Source organism: Sus scrofa, chromosome 8 (genome assembly GCF_000003025.6).
Source record: "Sus scrofa isolate TJ Tabasco breed Duroc chromosome 8, Sscrofa11.1, whole genome shotgun sequence".
In the NCBI taxonomy this organism is placed as follows: Eukaryota; Metazoa; Chordata; class Mammalia; order Artiodactyla; family Suidae; genus Sus; species Sus scrofa.
In genome coordinates this window covers 48,053,274-48,078,742 of record NC_010450.4, presented here as the reverse complement: position 1 = coordinate 48,078,742, position 25,469 = coordinate 48,053,274, and the positions used below count along the sequence as shown (strand labels likewise).

Sequence of the window (25,469 nt, the reverse complement as noted above, 5' to 3'; positions counted from 1 at the left end):
CAGCACTATTTTCAATAGCCAAGACATGGAAACAACCTAAATGTCCATCGACAGAGGAGTGGATAAAGAAGAGGTGGTACATATATACAATGGAATATTACTCAGCCATTAAAAGGAATGAAATAACAGCATTTTTAGCACCATGGATGGGCCTAGAAATTATCATGCTAAGTGAAGTCAGTCAGACAGTGCGACACCAACATCAAATGCTATCACTTACATGTGGAATCTGAAGAAAGGACACAATGAACTTCTTTGCAGAGCAGATACTGACTCAACAGACTTTGAAAAATGTACGGTTTCCAAAGGAGACAGTTTGGGAGGTGGGGGCATACGCTGAGGGTGTGGGATGGAAATACTATAAAACTGGATTGTGATGATCATTGTACAATTATAAATGTAATATATTCATTGAGTAATAAAAAGAAATGGATAAAAAATTAAAAATTAAATAAATAAAAAATAATATGAATCAACCTTGAAGTATGAAGGATGCATTTACTAACTGAATGACACAGGCCTGCAAAGACACAAAAGAGTGTTCTTTTATTCCTTGAAATGGAATCAAAAGACACATTTGAATTGTCATGTCTTCGGCAATACTGCTCAAACTAATTCCAATAGTTCCCCCATTCTAATGAGCGAGTCAATTGAGGTAAGGAAAAATAAAATTATGCCCAGTAATAGCCCTACTAGAAAAACAGATAACATCACCCATGTTCTACTACCTAGAAACTTTTCACAAAGAAGCCCATTATCTTTTTTCCATTAAATATATTTTTCCTCAAGATAGAATTATATTATTGAACATTCCCACCTTTGTTTAAGGCCAAAGGGAAGAAGAAATGCCTAAACATTCAATTTTCTAATCCTCTTAAATCTTGTCAAAACAAGGAAGGGGAAATAGAAAATGTGTGAGAGGTTCATTGTCAATCAAAATGGAAAATTAAAACAGCTCAGTTGGACTTCCATAGCGACTTTAAGTGCCAAGTTTCTTGACTTTTTCCCACCCATCTACACTTTTGGAAAACTTAGAAAATCTCATGGTTTCTTATAGTTTAACACTGTCCCCTATATTCCAGTTTGGGAATCACTGTAGCCACGCTAGCTAAATGTTCTCCCACGTTAATATTTGTGGTTTATGTTATAGAAGTTATAGGATTACCTGAATTCCAAATAACCATGGTTTTTTTAATAATACTGAGTTTAACCCCTAAAAATTATTGCCTTAAATAAATATGCTACTGAAAAGCAGTGTATGCTATGTATTTATAATAGGTTATACAAGTGCTTGGTCCCTAGGCAAGCAGAATCAATGATGGTACATGGATTACTCTCATATATTACTATCAAAACAAGAACATCTGTCTCCACCTACTTGGTCTAATGTAGCGTTCTTGTGAAGCAAGGTAATGACATGGAAAGGAATCTGAGATCTGAAATCAAATCTGAGATTATGAACAGGTCACTGATTCCCCTCTGTATCTTTGATCCCAAATGCGATTTTTTTAAAAAAATGATTAAATCAAGGGTCTCTAATTCTAAAATCTCCTTAATCACTAACTCCACTATCTACCTCCAGAAAATTTACTGTACAAACTATCAAGTACATTAACTTAGCCAATCGTCAATCACTAACTCCTTGATCTGCGCTGTCACCACTTTCTGAGGTAATCTGAATTAGAAACAAAGAAAAATAAAAAAACAAAGGTAACATGAGTGGAATGAGAGATTACCTAAAACAGTGATTGTAATCTGAGTTCAGAGATACTAGGAGTATGCATCCTCCAGAGCACAAAGACAACTCTAGGAGCAAAAGGCTTTCAAAAGATGGAAACACAGATAAGACAGTACCAGTCGGGCAGTAATATAATGTGCCTCCTTTATCCAGGAGGTGTGTCAGAAGAGAAAGGACCTCTATTGTTGTTCTTTCCAATCCCATCTGTCTTCTAAACTTTCCTGCCATGGCACCAGTGTACTGAACCCAACTGGCTTCTTTTGTTTCTAACTCTAGATGGACGACCCCCCATCAGCCCATGAATACAAACTCTCTGGACTTCTGGGAGATAAATGATCACTTACAACTATACCACCATGTACTTACGGTTGTACAATCATACAATAATACAATCCAACTCCTCATTTTATAAGGAAACTTACTGATCAGATTCCTTATCTATCTGGCTGGTCAAGGCAAAAATCCCTAGTGGCTATAGTATTTACAGACTTAGAGGCAGAAACACATTAAAAACCCACAGTCTTTCATTTATTGACTCATGTCTACTGTGTACCATGCCAAGCACTGAAATCTGTAAGGATGGCTAATTTGCAGTTTCATTTAAATCATCCATTACAAATTTGTACAGCACTCTTCCTTGAAAAGCCTACAAGAATTATATAAATAATTTACAATGAATGGACGTTTTCTTCAAAGAGAAAGCAAAGATCCAGATTTCACTAAGTTTAAAAAAAAAAAAAAATGCAGGGGCAGAGAAGGAAATGCTACATGTGCTGGAGAAAATCCAGCCATTCCTGTGCTCACATGCAAAGTTCTCACCTTAGAAAACCATCAAGAGTTCACCTGAAAGAAGAGACTCCCTATTTTTAGTTACACTTCTGAATTATTAAAGCCACCAACATGGACATCTAGGAGTCATGCTAAATGCACCAATTTCATTCATGGTCTTGGACCCTCAAAGAAGAAACTGACTTGGTCTGGATATTATTTGATCTTGTGCACAGAATGAGGAACTGTAATGATTGTTCTCAAACTTGACTGCACATGAGAATCACCTGGGGAAACTTTTAAAAGTCCCGTGCCAAGGCCACACCCCAAATCAATTAAATTAGAATTTCTGGGGTGGGATATTGTTTCCAATTACAGTCAAAAGACCCAATCACTAGGGTCAGTCTAGTTCCAAAATTCTACATCCAAGTCAGCTCTTATCCACTGAGGCAAGTAATTTTAATACTAATAAAGGCTAGTTACTGTAATTTAAATCACTCATTAAAGATAGATAAAATATTATTGAAAAGCTATAGTAATTCACCAACATAAAAGTGTGAACAGTCAGAGTGAATGGCATATAACAAGCATTCAAATATTCACTGACCAACTAGAGAGCAAAATCTAAAATTAGAAAGTGACTATAAAAGACAATTTGAGCCAAGAACACATTTAAGTTTTGTAACATTTATAAAAACTGACTATAAGTACAGGAGTTGAATGGTAATTTCTTAGTTCCCCTTTCTCTTAAATGACATACCAAAGAATCTTCCTTTCAATTATCTCCTACCATAGTTGATGTTGAAAATAAAAGTCTTAATGATGAAATTCTGTACCTTTTTACCAACAGGAAAGGACTCAACTTTTCTCATCTTCTTTACAGGCTTTCATTGTTAATTCATGTTACTCTGTAATTTGTCCCCCATACTTCACCCCCCAAAAATATACTTTTAATAAAGCAACAAAGAGGAGTTCCCTTCTTGGCTCCTTGGTGGCTCAGTGGTTAACAAATGGTTCCAACTAGGAACCATGAGGTTGCAGGTTTGATCCCTGGCCTTGCTCAGTGGGTTAAAGATCCAGCGTTGCCATGAGCTGTGGTGTAGGTAGCAGACGTGGCTGGGATCCCTCGTTGCTGTGGCTCTGATGTAGGCTGGTGGCTGTAGCTCCGATTAGACCCCTAGCCTGGGAACCTCCATATGCCACGGGTGCAGCCCTAGCAAAGACAAAAATAAAAAATAAATTTAAAAAATTTTAAAAAGCAACAAAGAAATTAAAACTATGAATTATGGTTCATGTTTTATTCTGGTTGATCTTAAGCAATAGATCAGAAAAAATACAGAATGTGTTCTAACATAATGCTTACTAATCATAAGCATTAATGTCTGCTTTCACAAAATGAGACACCTTATGTTCAGTAACTGAGTCATTTTAAAATGACAATGCTCACAACCTTGAGCCACTAGCCACAGAAATGCCTATTTCTTCCCAACTGGTGGGTCTCAGAAAATACAAATGTATTTTAGTATGTTAAGTAATTCTCACAAAGTCAGTGAGATAAATATACTGCAAAATGTATACATATGGATAGAGTGTTTAGGGACATTACAGCAAATAAAGCACTATGTAAACCCCAGATCACTTAATAAACATAAACGATAGATTAACTCACCTTGAGATTATCTGGGACTATCAATCCACTCCATTCCATAGATAAAGTTTAACTGTCTATATAAATTAATATTAAGTAAAATACTTTCAGTCTCGGCTTTCTGACCTGCCTCTACACAATATTCTGATAAATCCTTGGGAATAGAGTCCACAGAAGATTTTATAGCATGGTGCCTAGCTCATGTCAAAGAGTCCCTAAAATGCGTTTCAATAAAGGTCAAGCTTTTAATTCAACAGTAAATGAGAGGAGGGCTATCAAAGTTGATGAAATGTAAAATAAGTCAGATGCCTGCTCTCTAAGAGCAGGAGGAAAGGACTGGAATAAAAGTTGGGGTAGGAGTTCCCATTGTGGCTCAGTGGGCTAAGACACAACTAGGAGGATGCAGGTTTGAACCCTGGCCTTGCTCAGGATCCAGTGTTACTGTGAACTGTGGTGTAGGTCGCAGATGAGGCTCAGATCTGGCATTGCTGTGGCCATGGTGTAGGCCAGCAGCTGCAGCTCTGATTCGACACCTAACCTGAGTACCTATGCCACAGGTGTGGCCCTAAAAAAAACAAAAAACAAAAACAGGCTGGGGTATCTGGATGGCTTGTGGTCCTGATCCTACTGCTAACTATTTTGGGGAACACAGACTCAACTTACATTGACCTAAATTTTCTTACCTGAAAAAATAAAAGGAGCAAGAATAATACAACTTCCTAGCTCCTTTTTAATATATAAAATTTAAGCAACATATAAAGTATGTTAGAAAGTCTGAGCAATCTTACTTAAATGATGACCATGAGAAGAGGCTGAGAGCAATCAACATAAAATAAATCAGCACCTGACACGTTTCCACTCCTCTAATGCACCCGACCTGTGCTATTTGACAGCACAACTCTGAAAATATATCTACCAAATCCACAGGTACCAGGGATGGCATTTAACTGCTTGGTTGGTCATTGGTTTATGAATGATAACTAAGATGAGAGAAACAGAAAAACAGTAATAATCTTTAGATTATTTCCCCATTTTTATTATAAATATAGATACACTAACAGTAACTTCCAATTTATTTAAAGGAAAAAAAATCTACAAGATTTTTAACAGCAGTTCACACTGAGCTTATTTGTGGCTTCCCCTCATTTGTCACAAGATAATCAAAGTAATTCTAATAACATTGTATATATCTTCCAGAACTAGTTTTTTGAAAGCTTATATCAAATACTATTACACCGTTAGGTAACTGCCTTATTTTAGAAATTAAAGTTCTCTACCTTTATTTAGAAAAAACATTAACAGGGTATCTTACACTCCAGAAGTGATAACTATTCAGTTTAAATAATGTTTCTTCTGACAAATTATGAGTGCAAAGGCCAATGTGGAAATTCACGCATGTGAATTGTTTTTATAATAAACTAAAGAGCGAAGGAAAATGACCCCAGCTTGTAACTTATTAAACCCCATGATGACAGACAGTTCTGCATCTATGGAAAAAAATAACTCTTCTTTAAGGTAACAAAAAAGGTGGGCCTAAATTTTCATACAAAGAGTTAACGGTAATCAGCATATAATAACTTTATAGCAAAAAAAGAAAGAGAAGACTTTGGGGAAGACACCTGTCTAATAGTCTTGTCCAGACACTCACACCTGTGCCCACAAAGGCAAAAATTTGCCTGAGGAATATAATTTTAATTTCAAAATGTTAAGCTTCACACATCACATTGAAATCCCTTGATTTTAACACAAAACTATACCATGTCCATCAGTATACATATATATGTATTTATATCTTAGCTCTGTCCATCACGAGGCCCTGGAAGAGGAAAGACCCCAGTGGCAAGGAGCATATCCAGCACCCAGACTTCAGTCTCTCCAAGAAAAGGAAGCAGGGTCCTTAAAGAAATGGCTGGTTCTAAGATAGGTGGGGAAAACACAAGATGAACCTGGAGCACTTAAGAAAGTAAGAAACTGCTCAAGGAAGGAAAAAAAGAAGATGGGGACATGCATGTCAAATGAACACAAGAGCTTCAATGAGGAGCAGCAACATGGCACACTATTAAATGATAACCCAAAACATAAAATAAATAGCCCTGAATCCATACTGATGTAAGTAATTGACTGAAATGTAAATAAGGGAGAAGATGTGATCTTCTTTAGAGAAAAATTTCAAATTATTTACATTGATGCTTCTTCCACGGGGCAGGGCTTAAATCTCCGGCCTTCATCCCACCCCTTGAGTGTGAGCTGGGTTCAATGACCTGCTTCCAGAGAATGGAGTATGGAAAGATGGAGGAAGAAGGCGGTTCTGCGTAAACGTCACAGTAGAGAATGCTGAGAGGCACCACCCTAGCCAGGTGACCAAAGTGAGCAACAACTGTGACTGGTCATGGGGAGAGGATATAACGTTGATGTCAGGTGATGAAACGGTGTTTTACCTTCATGGTCTTCCTCCCAGAAACTCACAGCCACAGTCTAGTCATCAGGCAAACTCAAATGAAGGACTTCATATAAAATAACTGACCATTAGCCCTAAAGTTGTGAGGAACAAGGAAAGTGAGAAACACAGGTGAGAGGAGGCTGAGGACTGAGCGCAGTTTGATGTCCTGGCTGGTCCTGGAATGGAAAGATGCCTTCATGGGCAACTAGCAAAACAAAGTTCTAAAATTGAGAGTTGAATGAATGCACCTGTGTGGGTGCCTTAGTTTGCACAAAGAATCCTGGTAACATAAGATGTGACAACAGAAGAAAGCCAGGGAAGCACACCCCATTACTATCTTGGCAATTCCTCTGTAATCGAAAATCATTCCAGAATAAAAGTTTTATTGCCGAAAAACCTGTACCCACATAGCTAGATCACTCCCAAAATTATTTTGCATCACAGCTAAAAACATACAACAACACAAAAGAACTTCGTAGGACACTCCAGCCTCTGAATCTTTGGTTTTGGATTCTAGTTTGGGGATGATTTACATTCATCACTGCAAAGACTTAAAAGCTGAACCCACTTGATGTCCATGCATCTTAACCACATGCAGTGCTCAGGACGTGGTGGTTCTTCACCCTCAACATCTCCTCTCCCATTGAGTCTACTTTATTATTTACATCAATGCTTCCTTCAGCAGGTAGGGCTTAAATCTCTCACCTTCATCCCACCCCTTGAGTGTGGGTTGGATTCAATCACCTCTTCCAGAGAATGGAGTATGGAAAGATGGAGGAAGGAGGGGGTTCTGTGTAGACATGACAGCAGAGAAGGCTGAGAGGCACCACCCTAGGCAGGTGGTGGTCATGGGGAGAGGATATACTCTTGATGTCAGGCAATGAAACGGTCTCTCTAGAGGCAGAAATGGGTTTCCCTACTCTATTTCCTCACCCTATCAATGTCATGTTACATCTCTGAAACACGAAACTGAAAACTTTTGAAAACACCCTACTTTGGATACACGCAATTACTAGAGGTGATGACACCAAGTAATAATGCAGTTCAGCCTTTTCTTACCTCTCACTCTGCCCTCCCCAGAAACCTTACTCTCTAGCCAAAATAATTTGTCTCCAAAAGTCCACAATACCTTGGGGTTTGTTTTCTTTATTTCTTCAAAACTTTTCATCCTGTATCAGGTGGGGAGCCCTAAAATCCACGAAATAGCAGGACTTATTTAGTTAGATTCATTCTTCACCATCCAGCTCTGAACTTTATGCATTACGGGTGCCTACAATGTCCTTTTATTTTCTGAAAAACTGTATGTTTCCACAGTAAATCAATGTGAAAATCTCAACCACAAAAAAAAAAAAAAAAACAATACTTCTCAGTAATCTGTTAGCATGTGCTCTATTCAAAACCAGTCATTTGACTGCATTTAAATCATCTTTTCAATTTCATACCAAATCAGATGACCAGCACCCAACTGAACTAGACACAGTAGATAAGCCAGTATCTTTGACTGCAGCTGTGAGCAGCTACAAGACCACAGGGGGAAAAAAAGAAGCCCAATAGTCATATAGTAAAAGAAGATGTTTCACAGCTGCTATGGTGTGACCAACCTTCAGAAGGGCATGTATGGCCTCTACATAAAGGACACCAGTACCCAAATTACAGAGAACAGAAAGCACAGTATGCATCTCTGATTTATCCTCCAAGTGCTGGCAAATTCAGGAGCAAAGCCAAGGCTAGTTCTAGATGCTACGCAGATTTTATTACTTCATCACACCCTATTTTTCTTGCTTACTAGAGCGGCAGCAACCAGTGCACATTTCACAATGAGTCTGGACTGGGGACACCAGCACCAGAGGAGGAAAGAAAGGGACAGGCAGACAGCTGGACAGCAGGCTGATGAACCTGCTCTTGAGCTCCCAGGCCAACCTCAGATTCCAAAACAATCCAGGAACCCTTGACCCTCATTACAAGGGAGGTCATATTTATAAATTCCGCCTACTTGCTCAACTTAATCTGTAGCCCCAAGTTCGATACTCAAGGCATTTTCACAGTCATTCAGGGCCACATGCAGGGCATGGAAAATCTGAGTCATGCCCCGTCCTTGGGCCCAGCTGAGGGAAGGAAGTAATGCTCGGTTTTCTTCTTCCAGCTCCTGTGCTGCAAACAAGAGTCCTTGTTTTCTGTGTCATGGATTTCACATTTGTGTGCTTTCTGTTGGTGATCTCACTGTTTACAAGCCCCTGAGCCTCCTGCAGCAATGCAGTCTAGTGACCCTAGGCACACGAGGGCCACAGGGGAAAAACACATGTGTTAGGTAAGTCTTTGCCCAGATATGGGTTAGAGTGCTCTGGCCCAGAGTTCAATATTCACAAATCAAATTCATATTGAGTAAGGTCTCTTTAAATAAAAACACACACAAAACAAGGTTATACATTTGATCAGTTGACAAAATTGTGGCCAGAGGCTTGCAAGAACCTGGCCATGTACTGCCCCCGAGCAATGGTTCAGTACTGGTTAAGTCAGTGTTCTCTGTAGCCCTACAGAATAGAACTCCCCTGAACACAAGACAAATTAATACTACTAGTAACAATAACAATATAACTAGTAATAAAACACATGACAAAAATTAATTCTACTTGATGAACCTGCTCCTAGGATTTGCAAAATCTGGGACAAAAACAAATAAAATATTCCAAGTAAAAGAACTAGGATTACAGGGGCAATTCTCTAGAACCAATGAACACCTGCCCCAACTGCTTTTAGAATAACGTTAATGCCATGACATTTCATAAAGTTTTTAAATTATGCCCTAAATCATATCTCTCTGTGATAACAATCTCTCCTACGAACTTTTGATCATTATTGCTCTAAAACAAATAAGGGGCAGACCTGCCCAATCCTAAACAATTCTGTTCTACCGTAAGTACAAAGCTGGAGAGAATAACACTTGATATTTACAGTAATTTCTGAGTACTCATATTATCAATACACACAGAAATGACCTGTTTAGGGGAAGAAATACTCAGAGTAGTTCTCTGGTTTTTTCATCACTTACATAAAACAGTCTCTTATTGGAGCTCCCTGATGGTTCAGTGGGTTAAGGATCCAATGTTGTTATTACTGTGACTTGGGTCACTGCTGTGATGTAGGTTTAATCCCTGGCCCGGGAATTTCCACATGCCTCGGGCATCAATAAACAAATAAAAACTAAATAAAAATAAATAAAATAGTCTCATTTTAAAAGAGAGAGAGAAAAAGGAGGGACAGCTTGGGGGGTGCAGGGAGGAAAAAAAACACTAAGCTGAAATTTTAACTACATTTGCTATTGTTTTAAATGTTCACAATACAGTTTTAAGAGCCAATTTTACTTCTTATTCAATGGGTAGGTATTCCAGGTCTTTTTTCCTTCTGCTGCTCTCTATAATTGTATTGAAAACAGTGTTTCCCAGAGTGTATTACACGATGCTTTTGCAAAGGGGAGGCTAGTCATATGAGTTTAGGGAATGCGCACTCCCCTCTCCCCACAAAGCCAAGAGGCTTGATGCAGCCTTGAAAGCTAAGGGCTCCAAAAATTCATTTGTTTAAGCCACATTTAATTTGGATCCAAAAAATAGTTTGATTACTACACCTCTTTCTAAGAAGCATAGTAGCAAATGTAAAATGTCAACATTTGATGAAAATAGACTATTAGGAAAAAATACATAAAATAAAACAGTATGCTCTTATGAATTAGGTTTATTTTTGTTTCTTCTGGATCTGTTCTTGACAGCCTCAACAGAATACAACCAATGAACAGGAAGGTGCTCACCCACTACTGAGAAAACCTAATATGCAATCCAGATTCACTCCTATACCCACCGCCTAAGCACAATCAAATCCAAGAGCACATTACAAGAGAGCCATGAAAAAATACAGTGAAACTCTATTTTAAATGGAAAGAGGAGATATTCAATAGGTAGTTATTAAACATGAACCACCATATGTGTAAGAAGTGCTTCAAAGTATTCAGAGGCAAAATAGAAATTGGGAAAAATAATTGAAAGCAGTATTTGTTGTATGTAGCCTCGAAAACTAGTAAATCATCTGAATTTGACTTTCTCTTTATTAAAATATAAGAAATGATTAAAACTAAAACTTTCCCTGAAAGTAAATATAAGAAACTGGCACTTACAGTTTTCAACATCTATTCTTTCTTTTTTTTTTTTATTTTTTATTTTTTTTAGGGCTGCACCTGCAGCATATGGAGGTTCCCAGGCTAGGGGTCTAATCGGAGCTGTAGCCACCAGCCTATGCCACAGCCACAGCCACACCAGATACGAGCTGTGTTTGCGACCTACACCATAGCTCAAGGCAACGCCGGATCCTTGACCAGCTGAGCAAGGCAAGGGATCACACCCACAACCTCATGGTTTCTAGTCAGATTCATTTTCACTGCGCCATGACAGACCTCGTATTCTTTATTGAACCTCACTTAACCACCTACTTTAAAAATAAAGTACAAGCCCTAAGATTCAATAAAATCTACTATTTGTATAAATACTGTTACATGTAAATGTGATTTAATGACTGTATTTCAACACAACATGAGTGATTCTCTATATTTTCCAGTTCAGTAAGCAATATAACATGTTCTGATTACACATCTAATCTAATACTTTTCTGCCTTTAACCTAAAAGTAAATTAAGCAATTTTAACTTTAAAAAAAAAAAATCACAAAACATATCTGTTGTAGAAAAATGTAAATAAGGATAGGAAAAAATAAGAAATTTTAAATTATCTGCAATCCCTTCACTCAAAAATAAGATTTTTGTAAAAAAAAAAAAAAATACTTTCGGGGCATTTTTAGGACACATATGCCAGTCTCTGCAGAGAACACTCTGCTTTTCATTTAATTTAATCATCCAGCTGCCTATAAATTGGTAATAGAATGCCTACAAAGAAAACTAAGGCAGTAAAAGGCTAGGTATCTTGACTAAAGTCACACACCTTGGAGAGGGCAAAGCAAAAATCTGACCACAAGCCTGCTAAAGAGATTTCACTCACATACAAAGATGTGTTAATGTATTTTAAACAAAAATTCAACGACAGTATACTTTCCATTTTGTAATCAGCTTTCATCACTGATAACTACCATAAATATCTCATGAGGTAAAAGACTACAAGATAGGAGTTTCCTGCTGTGGACAGTGTGGAGTAGGTTGCAGCTGTGGTTCAGTGTGGAGTAGGTTGCAGCTGTGGCTCAAATTCAACCAACACCTGGCCCAGTAACTTCCATATGCTGCGGATGTGGCCCTTTACCAAAAAAAAAAAAAAAAATTTTTTTTTTAATTAAAAAAAAAAACAAGACAGTCTTTTGTTCCAAACACCCTATTAACTCCATCAAGCCTTTCATTTTACATATTTAAGTTCCTGCTATTTTTCTCGACTTTAAGCAATTTTTTTTTTTTTTTTTTTTTTTTTTGGCTTTTTAGGGCCATACCTACAGCATATGGAGGTTTCCAGAGCAGGGGTAGCATCAGAGTTACAGCTGCTGGCCTATACCCACAGCCACAGCAAGGCCAGATCCAAGCTGCGTCTATGACAGCAGCTCACAGCAATGCCGGATTGTTAATCCACTAAGCAAGACCAGGGATCAAACCCCCAACCTCATGGTTCCTAGTCAGAATTATTTTCGCTGTGCCACAACAGGAATTCCAAATTGCAGTTCTTTTTGTAATTTTTCCTTCATTCACTACTAACATGTCTGCCTTTCTCATTGAGATCTTTAAGGACAGCATCCTTAACATTGCAAATAATTTTCCCCAGTGATGACTACTTATTATAGTTCAGATAAAAACAGGCTGGTTAATAGGACAGTAATGTGGAAAAGAAAAAAGAAAACAAAATTAGATTCATGTTATAAATAGTGAGTCTCTAAAAAAATAAAAACTTTACTTTGGAATGATTTTAGCAGTTTTTCAAAAACTGCTATAAACATCCACACGGAGGTTTTTGTGGGGACCTAAGTTTTCAGCTCCATTAGATAAATATCAAGGAGTACAACTGCTGGATCACATGGTAGGATTTTATTAGTTTTGTGAGTAAGAGTATATTATTTCAGTGAGAAACCACCAAATTGTCTTCCAAAGCGCCTGTACCATTTGGCAATCTCCCTGGCAGTGAATGAAAGTTCTTGTTGCTCCACATCTGGTATTGTCAGTGTCCTGGATAGTGGCCATTCCGACAGGTGTGCGGTTGTTTGAATTTACATTACCCTGATGACATTTGATAGGGAGCATCTTTTCATATGCTTATTTGCCATCTGTGTATCTTATTTGCTAACTACTGCTTCTTAAACTTGTAGTTTCTATACTTGGGTTATGCAATATGGTAGCCACTGGCCACACATGGTTACAAATGCTTGAAAAATAGCTAGTCCTGGTGGAAATAAGCTTAAGTGTAAAACTCACACTGGATTTCGAAGACTTGCTATGAAAAGAAGTAAAGTATCTCATAAGTTTTTACATTGCTTACAAATTGAAATGATGGAGTTACCATCATGGCTCAGTGTTTAGCAAACCTGACTAGCATCCGTGAGGACACAGGTTTGATCCCTGGCCTCGCTCAGTGGGTTAAGGATCCGGCGTTGCCTTGAGCTGTGGTGTAAGTCGCAGACGCAACTCAGATCCCGCATTGCTGTGGCTCTGGCGTAGGCCAGTGACTACATCTCCGATTGGACCCCAAGCCTGGGAACCTCCATATGCCACCAGTGCTGCCCTAAAAGACAAAAATAAAAAATAAAAAATTGAAATGACAATGTTTTTAAATATACTGGTTAAATAAAATGTATGACACTACTTTATTTTAAATTTTTTTAATGCGGCTACTAGAAAATTTAAAATTACATGTGGAAAAGAAAAAAGAAAAAAATTAGATTCATGTTATAAATAGTGAGTCTTTAAAAAAATTAAAACTTTACTTTGGAGTTGTCTATGGCTTGTCTATCAGACAGCACTGATCTATATTTGGCTGGTATTTTGACAACTGTACTAGGCAAACACTGAGTCCTCAGCAGTAGTTTCTGGACAGTATTATGATAATAAGGAAAAATAAGAAAGCAAGTTGTTTAGGAAGCAAAATCATCAGTGAAATTCATTCCAAAGTATTTAAAAGGTCATAGCTTTGCTTTCTCTATAAATCCTGGAACCACCACGATATTACAAGCAGTTTCATGCAATAGCAATGCTGTTACTGATAATCCTCTGCAAAGGTCACCAAGAACATCCTAGAATTTGGCCAAGCCACAAGTAGTTGGTTGGTTTCACTAGGTCCAATACATGAAGAAAAGAAATGACTGGAGGATAACTAAAACTTTTTTAGTATTAAGATGAACTGAGACTACTGGAAAGAATGTGAGAATAGCTTAATGATAGTGTAAGGTCTAGCTTTGGCCAAATCAAGATTAATTCAAGGGCATATTTATTGGGTTCCTCTACCCAACATGGGAGGTGAAAAGTTTCACAGAAATAAGCAGGAGGAGTTCCTGTTGTGTCTCAGTGGTTAACCAATCTGACTGGGAACCATGAGGTTGCGGGTTCGATCCCTGGCCTTGCTCAGTGGGTGAAGGATCCGGCATTGCAGTGATCTGTGGTGTAGGTCACAGATGCAGCTCGGATCTCGCGCTGCTGTGGCTGTGGCATAGGCCCATGGCTACAGCTCCAATTCGACCCCTAGCCTGGGAACCTCCATATGCCGCGGGAGCAACCCAAGAAAATGGCAAAAAGACAAAAAAAAAAAAAAAAAAAAAAAAAAAAAAGGGCAGGAGAACACACTGAGCACCCACTCTAAGGAACTAGATTAACTACAATGAAATTCTATATACCAGCTGAACCAAACAAACCAGACAGACATCAGCATGAAGGGGTTGCAAAAAAAATATGGCTGAGGAAAAGGCAAGCTACAGAATGATATATGGGGGGAAAAAATCAAATTACAGCTTGTGGTGATACATGTGGAGTAAAAGGAGAACAAGGACTCAAGAACATCTCCAAATTCTCAACCGTGTCGATCCTCTTCTGAGAGCAAGAAGTATAAGACCAGAGAAGGAAAGTAGGGGTCTTGCTCCACACCGTTCCACTGTTTCTATGTCACACGCATATACAAGGAAAAACCAAATATAAGGAGAGGAGACTGCAACAGGCCAACAGGCTTCTGGCTACGGTGAAATCACTTCCCTGGACACAATCCACAGATCTAGGCTGCAGTGTGCTGTCATGGCCCCCCACACAACCCAAGGCCACATTCTTGTCTAGCACTGGAGGCGGCATTTACAGTGTCTAAAGATCTCCATGGAAACCACACAGTCTGTTAAAAAGGGAGGCATTTGTTCAAAGAAAAATACTCCCCCCTCCCAAAAGCACGCTGTCCATCCAAAAAAAAAAAAAAAAAAAAAGCCAGAAACACCTACTCCACATAGCTCACTCCCTATCAAATATCAACTTTAAAGCAATCATATAGATTTGATCAAGCAGCATTTGATCAAGTATATTCCTCCAGCTGTAAAAAAAAATTTAAAACATTTGATCCAAGCCCCCAGTTAAGATAAACTATTATATCATACGGTTTTTAGAAAACTTTTTTTCTCCCTTCTTTCCTTCCTTCTGCCCCTCCCTCTCTCCCTCCCTTCCTCTTTCTTTCTTTCTATCTTTTTAGGGCCACACCTGTAGCACATGTAAGTTCCTGGGCCAGGGATCAAACTGAAGCTGCAGCTGCAGGCCTACACCACAGCAACACCAGATCAGAGCCGCATCCGAAACCTACACCACAGCCTGCAGCAACGCTGGATCCTTAACCCACTGAGCAAGGCCAGAGATTAAACCTGCATACCCATGGATACTAGTCAGATCCTTAACTTGCTGAGCCACAAGGTGAATTCCCAAAGCCTCCATTTATTAAACAACTAGTTAGCGGCCCAGTGGAATATTTTGTCACAGATAATACATTCTCCATGAGTATACCCAAAGATGGAAAAAAAGAGACATTCTAAAACATGTATTTTTATGCCTCTCTCACTTTTATGGGTTTCCATTTAGTGTGGGAGCTGTCACATAATCTTTGGGGCCCAAACAAGGGAAAATTCAGATCTGAACCATGAATAGCACAAATACCAACATTTTCATCAACAAAATGAGAATAAATGGGTATTTATTGTAGAAAGAATGAATTTCTCCTTAATCCTTGAAAAGTACTCAAGGAAAATTTTAACATTTTAAAATACACAGAATATTTTAAATTCACAAATTACATATATTCCTTGTGACGACTTGGATGCAATCTAACACAGTGCTTGAGAGCATTGAGAGACCCTGGATTCCAACACTAGTTCCATCACCTACCATCTATACCAGCCCTGACAAGTCACAGCACTTCCAAAGCCTCTTCCACTAGTGTGTCCTTTTCATAATGGAGATGACAGATTTTACAAAGGAACAATTCAGTGTTTGCTGTTATTACAACTTATACGCTAGAAGACTTTTATGAAATTAACCACTGCTTTCTGTAATTTAAAACACTGAGACACTGAACACCAAAAGCGGGGGGGGGGGGGGTCTCTTCTTAAGAACTATGTGTTTTAAGGGATCTTTATTTATTAGCAATAAACTATTTGCTTGGCTTACCCTTTTATGGCCAAATGAATTTCATATTTTTTTTTTGTATAAACCATAAAGTATTCTGGTAAATCAACCCTTCCTCCACAACAGCTGTTGTGTGAAACTGACTCATAAAATGTAGACACAGAAATGAAATATTTGATCATCTGGGTATATCCACTTGCCAATGTACCAGTAGGATTTTTCCATGCTACAATTTATTTTCAAATACTGCAAATGCATTACTTATTGGTTTTGTCAGAAATCAATCTGGATTTATTACATATGAGAAAAATGCTCCTCATTTTGTAAAAGCTATAAATCTATTAACTTCTGTTAATAGAATAGAATACAAGATGTCATCACTATTTTTAATCTTCCAAATGGCATTAAGGCAATTCTTCGCTTTTCAAAAAAAAATAAACATCTAAATTAAGTCATATATTTCAATTGTTCTAGATAATGTTCTTTGCTATAAAATAAGAATAAAATTGCTATTCTTATAATCTTGGATGTACACAAGGGGGAAAAAATGGTCACACACATTTGCAAGTTTATAGGAAGATCTTTCTTTCATTACACACAGATGCCCCAAACAACACTGATACAAGTACTTCTCTTATGTAACACTGTTATGTTATCTTATGTTATGTTGCTATGTTACAAATATTACAGCATTTGTCCTATGTGGTGCTAGGCTTTCGGGATCCCACTGTTAAAGCTTTTCTCCATGTAGTATTAGGTATTTCCTACTGATATACAGGTAAAACTGGTTAAAATTACCTTAAATACTAGCCAATAAACATATGGGAAACAAGTTCAACTTCATGGAATTAAAGAAATGTTATCTAAACACTGCAACACAATTTTTCACTTCTCAGATTGGCAAAATTGGAAAAGTTTAGTGAAAATCCACCACTGGCATGGATTTTTATACACTGTTAGTGGAAATATAAATTGGTACAGCTCTGTTAATAAGCCATTTGGTAACAGCTATCAAAATATTAATAATACAGACTTAGTAAACAACTACCAGGAATCTAATCTAATGCATCTATTCACAAAAATCATTCACAAACACATATACATATGTATGTAGTGAGTCACCACAGCACTATTTGTAAGGTGATATAAGAACTGGAAACACAGTAAATGCCCATGGGGCAGGATGGGGCAGGGCAGGGCGGGGCGGGGCAAGAAACTCCGGACACAACGGATGATGTACAGGGAGACAATGTACATCCTCTGAGCAGAATGAGGCTGACCTGAGGGGTCATCTCTAAGAAATTATTTTAAATTAGATGCTAGAGTGCTCCTATTTTTTAATTAAAAGATATATCTTCTGGGGGGGAAATCTGAGGCATAAAATTGATCCAGTATAACTGCTTACATTATATTGGCATTATCAATGTTAAGTTTCGTCCTCCCAGCCCCCATCTGCTAAGTACCATGCTGGTCTTGATTTCATTTTCTCCTCACCTGCTACAGAATTAGCACTGAGACTCTTCTCACATCAACCCTAATTAGACATCCTCTATAACACTACCAGGCCATGCAGTTCTCCACTGTCCCAGCCCGCAGTAAATCCTCAATCTCTGATATTGTTAGCACTTAAAGTTATCACCACACGAGGTAACACTTGGCAAAAAAAAAAAAAAAAAAGAGAGAGAGAGAGAGAAAAGAAAAAGAAATATCACCAAAATATTTAAAGAAATAGTAATATTGCTGACATAATTTATATCCTGCAAAAACAAGTGTTTTAAAGAGAATGGTAAATTCAGGCTTGCTTGCTGTTTTCCTGCTGGACTTTTAGAAAGGAAGGGGGTGCTTTAAAATATTATAGCTAGCATTTTCCCAACTTTCTTGAACATACATATATACAAATGTAAAAACATGTGGTTATATACAACTATATGAAAGTATACTAACCATTCTAAATTGTACTAAAACTATCTCTACCTTGCAGTGTTAACTGTTGAAAACAGTAAGGCTAAACACCACAATGGATTCATCTGTGCAAATACAACTGAATTAACTTTCAAAACCTTTCATCTGGAACACACAATCCTAGTAAAGATCACTTATCATCGCTGTGAGGAAAGAAAAGACCACCTGGCATTCCATCAGCTCCAACATTCTCAACAAGACCCTCTCAATGGTGACCTTCTCAGAGCATGGGCCTCCACTTCCCTTTCAAAAATCCGTCTCTCAGCACGTTATTCCTGTTTACCGGATTTCATTCTTCCTGTTTAATGATTCCTCCACCCCTGGTGTGACAGAACCCCAAACCTGAAGGAATTTATTCTTAGCACATTCACTTAGGTATTTTCTATGTGGTCAACAGGATGCAAAGTTGTTTATGCCTGATAAAAATCTGTATGCTTTGTTCCCTGTCCACTTGCTAACAGTGAACAAAGGAAAATCTTTTAACAAATCCTGTTTAACAAAAGATAACCTGAGAAAAATGTTGAACTTACCATTCCTCCAAAAATTATAATTCAATGCTTTAAATTACCTAAGTAGCCTGTGAAGAACAAATTACAAGTGCTCTGTATATATGGGGTGTATATAACAGTACAGGAAACATTGTCGTCATCAAAATGTCGTAAGGAGTTCCACTTGTGGCTCTAGGAGTTAATAACCCGACATAGGGTCTGTGAGGATGCTGGTTCCATCCATAGCCTTGCTCAGTGGGTTAAGGATTCAGCATTGCTGCAAGCTATCATAGATGCAGCTCAGATCTGGTGTTGCTGTGGCTGTGGTATAGACCTCAGCTTCAGCTCTGGTGCGACTGCCTAGCCTGGGAACTTCCATAAGCTGCAGGTGTCTTTTGTCATCCTATGCTCTAAATGTGTGCTTTGCAATGCACTTCTCAAAGCCCTCAGTATTACAGAATTATAATCTGAAATGAGACTGAAGCAAATGTGTAGAGGCCACTTTCAATAGAATCCTTTCGGTAGAAACATGGCAGAGCAGTCACGTGACACCTGCTCATTCAGGTTCCTTTCCCTCTTTTCCAAGCCACCTCATCAGTGGACCCCCACACTGCCCCATGAATCCTTCCCCTAGGAGACACTGCCATCACTGGGCTAAGAACTCCCTGCACTGTGTCCTGCTCATCTGCACATCCCATGCACCCGGCACACCATGTTCTGGCATGTGACAGAGTACCTCAAATGTGCCCGTGTGGGCTTCTCAGAACTTTACAGTTAGGCTGTATGATACAGTCATCGACAGTGTCACTTAGCCAGATACACCAAACTGCTTGAGACTCTAATCCATGAAAATGGACAACGTTCCTTTGCCTCAGCTATTTTTTTTTATGCCTCAGCCTCTCCTCTTTAATTTTTATTTTGATTTACAATCTTCTGTCAATTTCTGCTGATGCAAACTATTGCCCCATCTATTTCAATTCATGACTGCCAGGAAGGTAGAGAGTCATATGCTGGGTGTCCTTTCAATGTATAGGGACCAACTCTAACTCAGGACTAGATGTCCTGTTATTTCTGGTTCAAATGATCTCAGACAGTACAACAAACAGAGGAAGGTATGGCTGAAGATTATTACACTGCTTTTCCTAACTGTTTCGATCAACCAAACTCAAAATATAAATTCAAAGTTCTCTAATCTTCGTCATTAAGACAGACAGATAGGAAAGAAAGGAAGGAGGGAGGGAGAGAAGGAAGAGGGAGCTCTTGTTGTGTCTCAGCAGTAATAAACCGGACTAGTATCCATGAGGATATGAGTTCGATCCCTGGCCTCGCTCAGTGGGTTAAGGATCTGGCGTCGCCATGAGCTGTGGTGTAGGTCAAAGACATGGCTCGAGTACTGCATTGCTGTACCTGTGGTGTAGGCCTACAGCTACAGCTCTGATTTGACCCCTACCCTGGGTACTACCATATGCCTCGAGTGTAGCCCTAAAATGCAAAAGGAAGGAAGGGAGGGAGGAAATACTTGCCCACAAACAGAAATTCTATTCCTTCATATGACTCCTTCTACTTCCCAACGATTAACCAACCACAAGGCTAGGGAGTCACTTTATACTTCCTGGAGTCCCAGAGTCTCTATACAATTCACCAAGATTTGAACAGAGTGAAAATTTGACAACAAAGTTTGGCGACAGCCTAAGCCATGAACTTACTCTTACTTCTCCCCCATACCTACCTATATTTCAAAAGCTGAAAAGAGAAAATTTTATTCATTGCGGCAGTAAAAACCATGTCCAAACTATTTGTATCCTAGTCTTTGTAACTCAAACTGAGTAACATGGAGAGGCGAAAATATGAACTTTTTATCAAAAAGAAGGGAATACTCTGAATCAATGCTTTTAGATGTTTTGTGGATATAGATCCATTTTGTGTATGTACGTGCATGGGTAACTCCATCTACCCAAGATCACAGGCCTTTCAGCAGCACCAGGGCGGGTGAGACAGGCACCAAGCTAAAATCTCCATGGAGATGCCTCTTACTCTAATATCTCCCTGGAGAAAGCTTGTGTTGATGCATCAGGCCACATTAAGTGGTAAAATTCAACCACATTCATTAAGCTTCCACTAATGAGTAATTCAGTCTGTGCTGAAGTTGATTATACCATGAAAATGCTAAGCAAATTAATAATGCCATTAAATCTGTATATGGGCACATTTACCCTACTTAAGAACCCTAGCGCATTAGTTGGACACTAATTACAAATGAACAATTTCTTAATTCACTAAATCAATTTCATCAAGATTTTAAAAAAAGCATTTTTAAAGTATCACTGTTACTCTTTGTGCTTATAGGTAATGAGCTGCATGCACTCAAATACTCTAGCATGTGAGCATTTCAGAAATTTAAACTCTCCTTCCCAGTAAACTTAGATGTTCACATTATTTTTGCTTTTTGTTATTTTGCTGGGGGGTTTTTTGTTTTGGGTTTTTTTTTTGTTTTTGTTTTTGTTTTTGTCTTTTGAGGGCCACACTTGTGGCGTATGGAGGTTCCCAGGCTATAGGTCAAGTTGGAGCTGTAGCTGCTGGCCTAAGCCACAGCAACACAAGATCCAAGCCACATCTGCAACCTACACCACAGTTCATGGCAATGCAGAATCCTTAACCCACTGAGGGAGGCCAGGGATCGAACCCACGTCCTCATGGATACTAGTCAGGTTCTTCATTAACCACTGAGCCACAACGGAAACTCTTATTTTTGCATTTTTCACAATTTATTCTCCTTTCCTAGAATGATGCCTCAAGTATAAATACCTTAAAAAGGTATAGTTTTCGGTTTTTGTTTTCCACATAAGGGAAATGCAACATAACCTCAGTATTTAGAGATGCAACCACCATGCTAAGTGTTGTAAACTGAACTGCATTCCCCCCAAGTTCATGTGATGACGCCCTAACCCCCACTGTGATGATATTTGAGGACATGGTCTTCAGGAGGCAATCAGGGTGAGATAAAGGCCCATGAGGGTGGGGCCTTGGTCCAACTGGATATGTGTCCTTATCAGTGAGGGAGATACCAGCGTTTTCCACCCCCTGCCTGCACTCATACAGAGTCTATATGAGGACACAGCAAGACAAGGAGCTTTCAGCAAGCCAGGAGGACAGCCCTCACCAGAAACCAAATCAGCCAGAACCTTGATCTTAAACTTTTAGCCTCCAGAACGATGAGAAAAACAGTTCCTGTTGTTTAAGCCACTCAGTCTGTGTTATCTTGTTTCAGCAGCCTGAACTGACCAACAGTAAGTTTTTTAAATCTAACAAAGTTAAGCCAAAGTGTTTCAAAAGCACATGAAATGAAATATTCAAATGAATCTCTAGGCCCACTAAACAGAACCTAACCCTCATTTTTTTCTGACTGCACATAACCTACAATGCATATACATGACTTTTTCCACAGTCTAAGATTAGAAACTAATGGCCATGAGGGACAAGGAGCTGGAACAGAGGACAGCACTTTGAGCACTGGTCAGGAATAGGGGTGGAGGGAAGGACAGTGTGGACAGCTCCAGGTCAGCTGCCCACTCTAGTCTTCAATGCCACTTATACCCAGAAAGCACTGCTTAGGAAGGGGTATCAAACATTCTCACTTTACTACAGTCAAGTTCATCTGAACGAAAATAGTACCCACTTCAAATACCAGAAACTATTATTACAGTAAAAGATATCACAAAGCAGTATTGAGTTTGCACTTCAAATCTCTTCAACAGCCATTTATTAAACACTCCACACATATGCTGGGCACACGTGTCACTAAGAGAAGATGAGGCTCCAGTGATGGAAGAGATGTCAGGCATGGGTTTAATCTCCAGTCCAGTGACCTCCAAACTACCTCTGACGACAAGTAGGCCTTGTCACAAATAGGCCTCCCAAAGCTGAGCTCCAGCTGACTATCACCAATACTCTTTTTTTGTCTGTTTTTGTGGGTTTTTGTTTTTGATTTTTGGTTGCTTTGTGACATATGGAGTCCAAGGGCCAGGGATCAAATCTGAGCCACAGCTGCAGCAATGCCAGATCCTTCAAACCACTGTGCTGGGCCAGGGATCGAACCTGTGCCCTGGCACTGCAGAGGTGCTGCCGACCCCACTGTGCCACGGTGAGAACTCTGACACCCTCTTTTTAATCAAACCAAAATCCTCTTCTCCAATAACTGTCATCCCCATCCTTCCAGAAACTCAGTCATCTGTGAGTCCTCTTTCTTCCCACCCAAATCTAATGTCTTTTGTCTGCTCCACTCTGCTACCATACCACAGACGCATGACCATGTTTCCCTCCCACCACAGTGGGCTTCCTGCGTGAGCCCCAGCCTAGCCTCCCTGTTTCCACTCTGGCCCCTCTATGGACCATTCTCCACCCAGCACCCCAAACCATCTTAGCACACCCAATCCCCCAACAGCCCCCCAATATATCAGAATGAAACCACAGCCCCTCCACAGTCCAGCCTTCCTGCCAACCTCTGACGCCAATGCCTTCCACGTGTCACTGCCTCACTGCTCCCAAAGCCTCCATTCTCAAGGATGACCATTCTAAGGTCATCCTGTAAAGCGTCTGTTTCCCCTCTCTCCCCCATGAAGCTGGCTCCAGCCCTTCACTCAGCTCTTCAAATACCATTTCATCATCAGTGAGGCCTCCAAATGTGGCCTTCCTCAGCTTAATTTTTTCTCTGATACTTATCAACATCCAACCAATGGTCTGCTCGCTGGCTTTTAGGGGGGCCCCCTCCCCAGCATGCAAGCTCCATGGACAAAGCAGGCTCTGCTCTTCACAGCTGCAAGCTTAGTGCCTACAACAGCAAGTGGTGCACAGCAGGTCTTTGACAAGCACTTGCTGAATTAACTGATTTCTATTATGAGGACTCAGAGGAGTGGTGAATGTTCACTGATACCTGTTAAGGTAAAAATACTTCTGCAATGAGCTTCACTGTAAAAGGAAATTTTTTTTTAATTTTTAAAAATTAAAATTAAAAAAAAAAATCTGCTTCAATGCAAAAGGTTCCTGGGCTTGCCCCCTTGAACTTTTCAGGCTTTCCATGTTGCCACATTCTGGTGTTGCAAAGGGCCCTTTGCTATGTTTGTCAGAAAAATTACGTACATCACATGGGGACCATTTCAGCAATAAAAATAAAAATAAAAATACTTTTTCTGAGTACATATCTACAAAAGTATGATGGACTGTGGAGAAAATATAATTTTCTCACAATTTTGAAAACATACCCATTTGTTACACAAGTAGAGAAATTACCCACATCTAATGTTATATAAATTACATCAATATTTTAAAAATACACAGATTTGCATTTAGCCAAAACATTAAAATGAGTAATGATTCTGCTACAAATAAAAATTATTTTGTAGAAATTATTTTGTAGAATTCTAAATGCAATACAGTATCCTACATTGGATCCTGAACAGAAAAATAAGACCTTAGTAGAAAACTGGTAAAATGAAGAATGAAGCCTATAGTTTAGAGAACTGTATTTTTTCCAAAATTAATTTCTTAGTCTTGACAAATATACCATGGTTCTGAAAGCTGTTAACCAGGAGAAGAACCTAAGTGACAGGTATACAGGTACTTTCTCCGATTTTGGCAACTTTATTTCAAAATAAATTTGGCAAATTTATTTCAAAATAAAAAGTTAAAGGGGGGTGGGCAAAATGTTTGCAAAGACTTTCACTAAAGAGCTGTGGATGTCAAATAAGTAAATGAAAAGATTCTCATCATTAATCATAAAGAAAAGCAAACTTGTAAATGAATGTTTACAGCAGCAGTAATCAAGGCAGAAATAACCCAAATGTCCACCAACTGATGAATGGATTCACAAAATGTGAAATGATGAAATATCATTTGGCCACAAAAAGGAATGAAATGCTGGCACATATTACAACATAGATGAACCTCAAAAACATTATGCTAAATTAAAGAAGCCATGCACAAAAAAAACCCTACATATCTTATTATTCCATTCATACAAAATGTCCAGGATAGGAAAATCTATAGAAACAGAAAATAAATTCATGTTTACTTAGGACAGAGAGCATAGTGGACAGGGGGTAATAGCTAAAGGGCACAGGCATTTCCTTTTTGAGGTAATGGAAGTGTTCTAAAACTGACTGCAATGACAGTTACACACACCTGTAAATATACTAAAAACCACTGAGTGCATACTTTAAATGAGTAGTATATGAATTATATCTCAATGAAGCCAATTTTTTAAAAATATAACAAGGTATCAATTCACAGCTATTAGATGGATTAAAAAATAAATTGACAAAGCCAAATGCTGACTAGGATGTAGGACAACTATAACTTTCATACTCTGCTGATGGAAAAACTATTGAAATGACTGCTTTAAAACCAAGAGTCTTTCAGTTTCTCAGCAATCCCACACATAGATATTTGCCAAGAAAGATAATACATGTCCACATAAATACGTACGTCATTGTTTGTAACAGCTCTATTCCAAAAAACGGAAGCAATTCAAATATTAACTGAGGATTAAAAAAAAGTTTGTACATCCACACAGTAATATACTACTCAGCAATAAAAATGAAAAAAAAAAAAAAAACACCCTACTAATACATGCCACAGCAGGCCTGAATCTAAAAAGCATTATGCTTAAGGAAAACATACACACAAAAAAAGAGGGCACACTATGTGATTCCATGCATATGACATTCCAGAAAATGCAAAATTGTGGGAATTGAAATCAAATCAATGGTTGCCAAAGGCAGGGCAAGTCAGAGGAGACTGACTACAGAAAAGGGACAAGAG

General features: G+C 38.7%; 1 protein-coding gene across 1 annotated transcript in view; it reads right to left on the bottom strand.

The window, feature by feature from the left end:
• Positions 1 to 25,469, bottom strand: part of LOC110262100 (rap guanine nucleotide exchange factor 6-like) — a 147,444-nt gene that overhangs the window by 90,272 nt on the left and 31,703 nt on the right. The window lies entirely within an intron of this gene.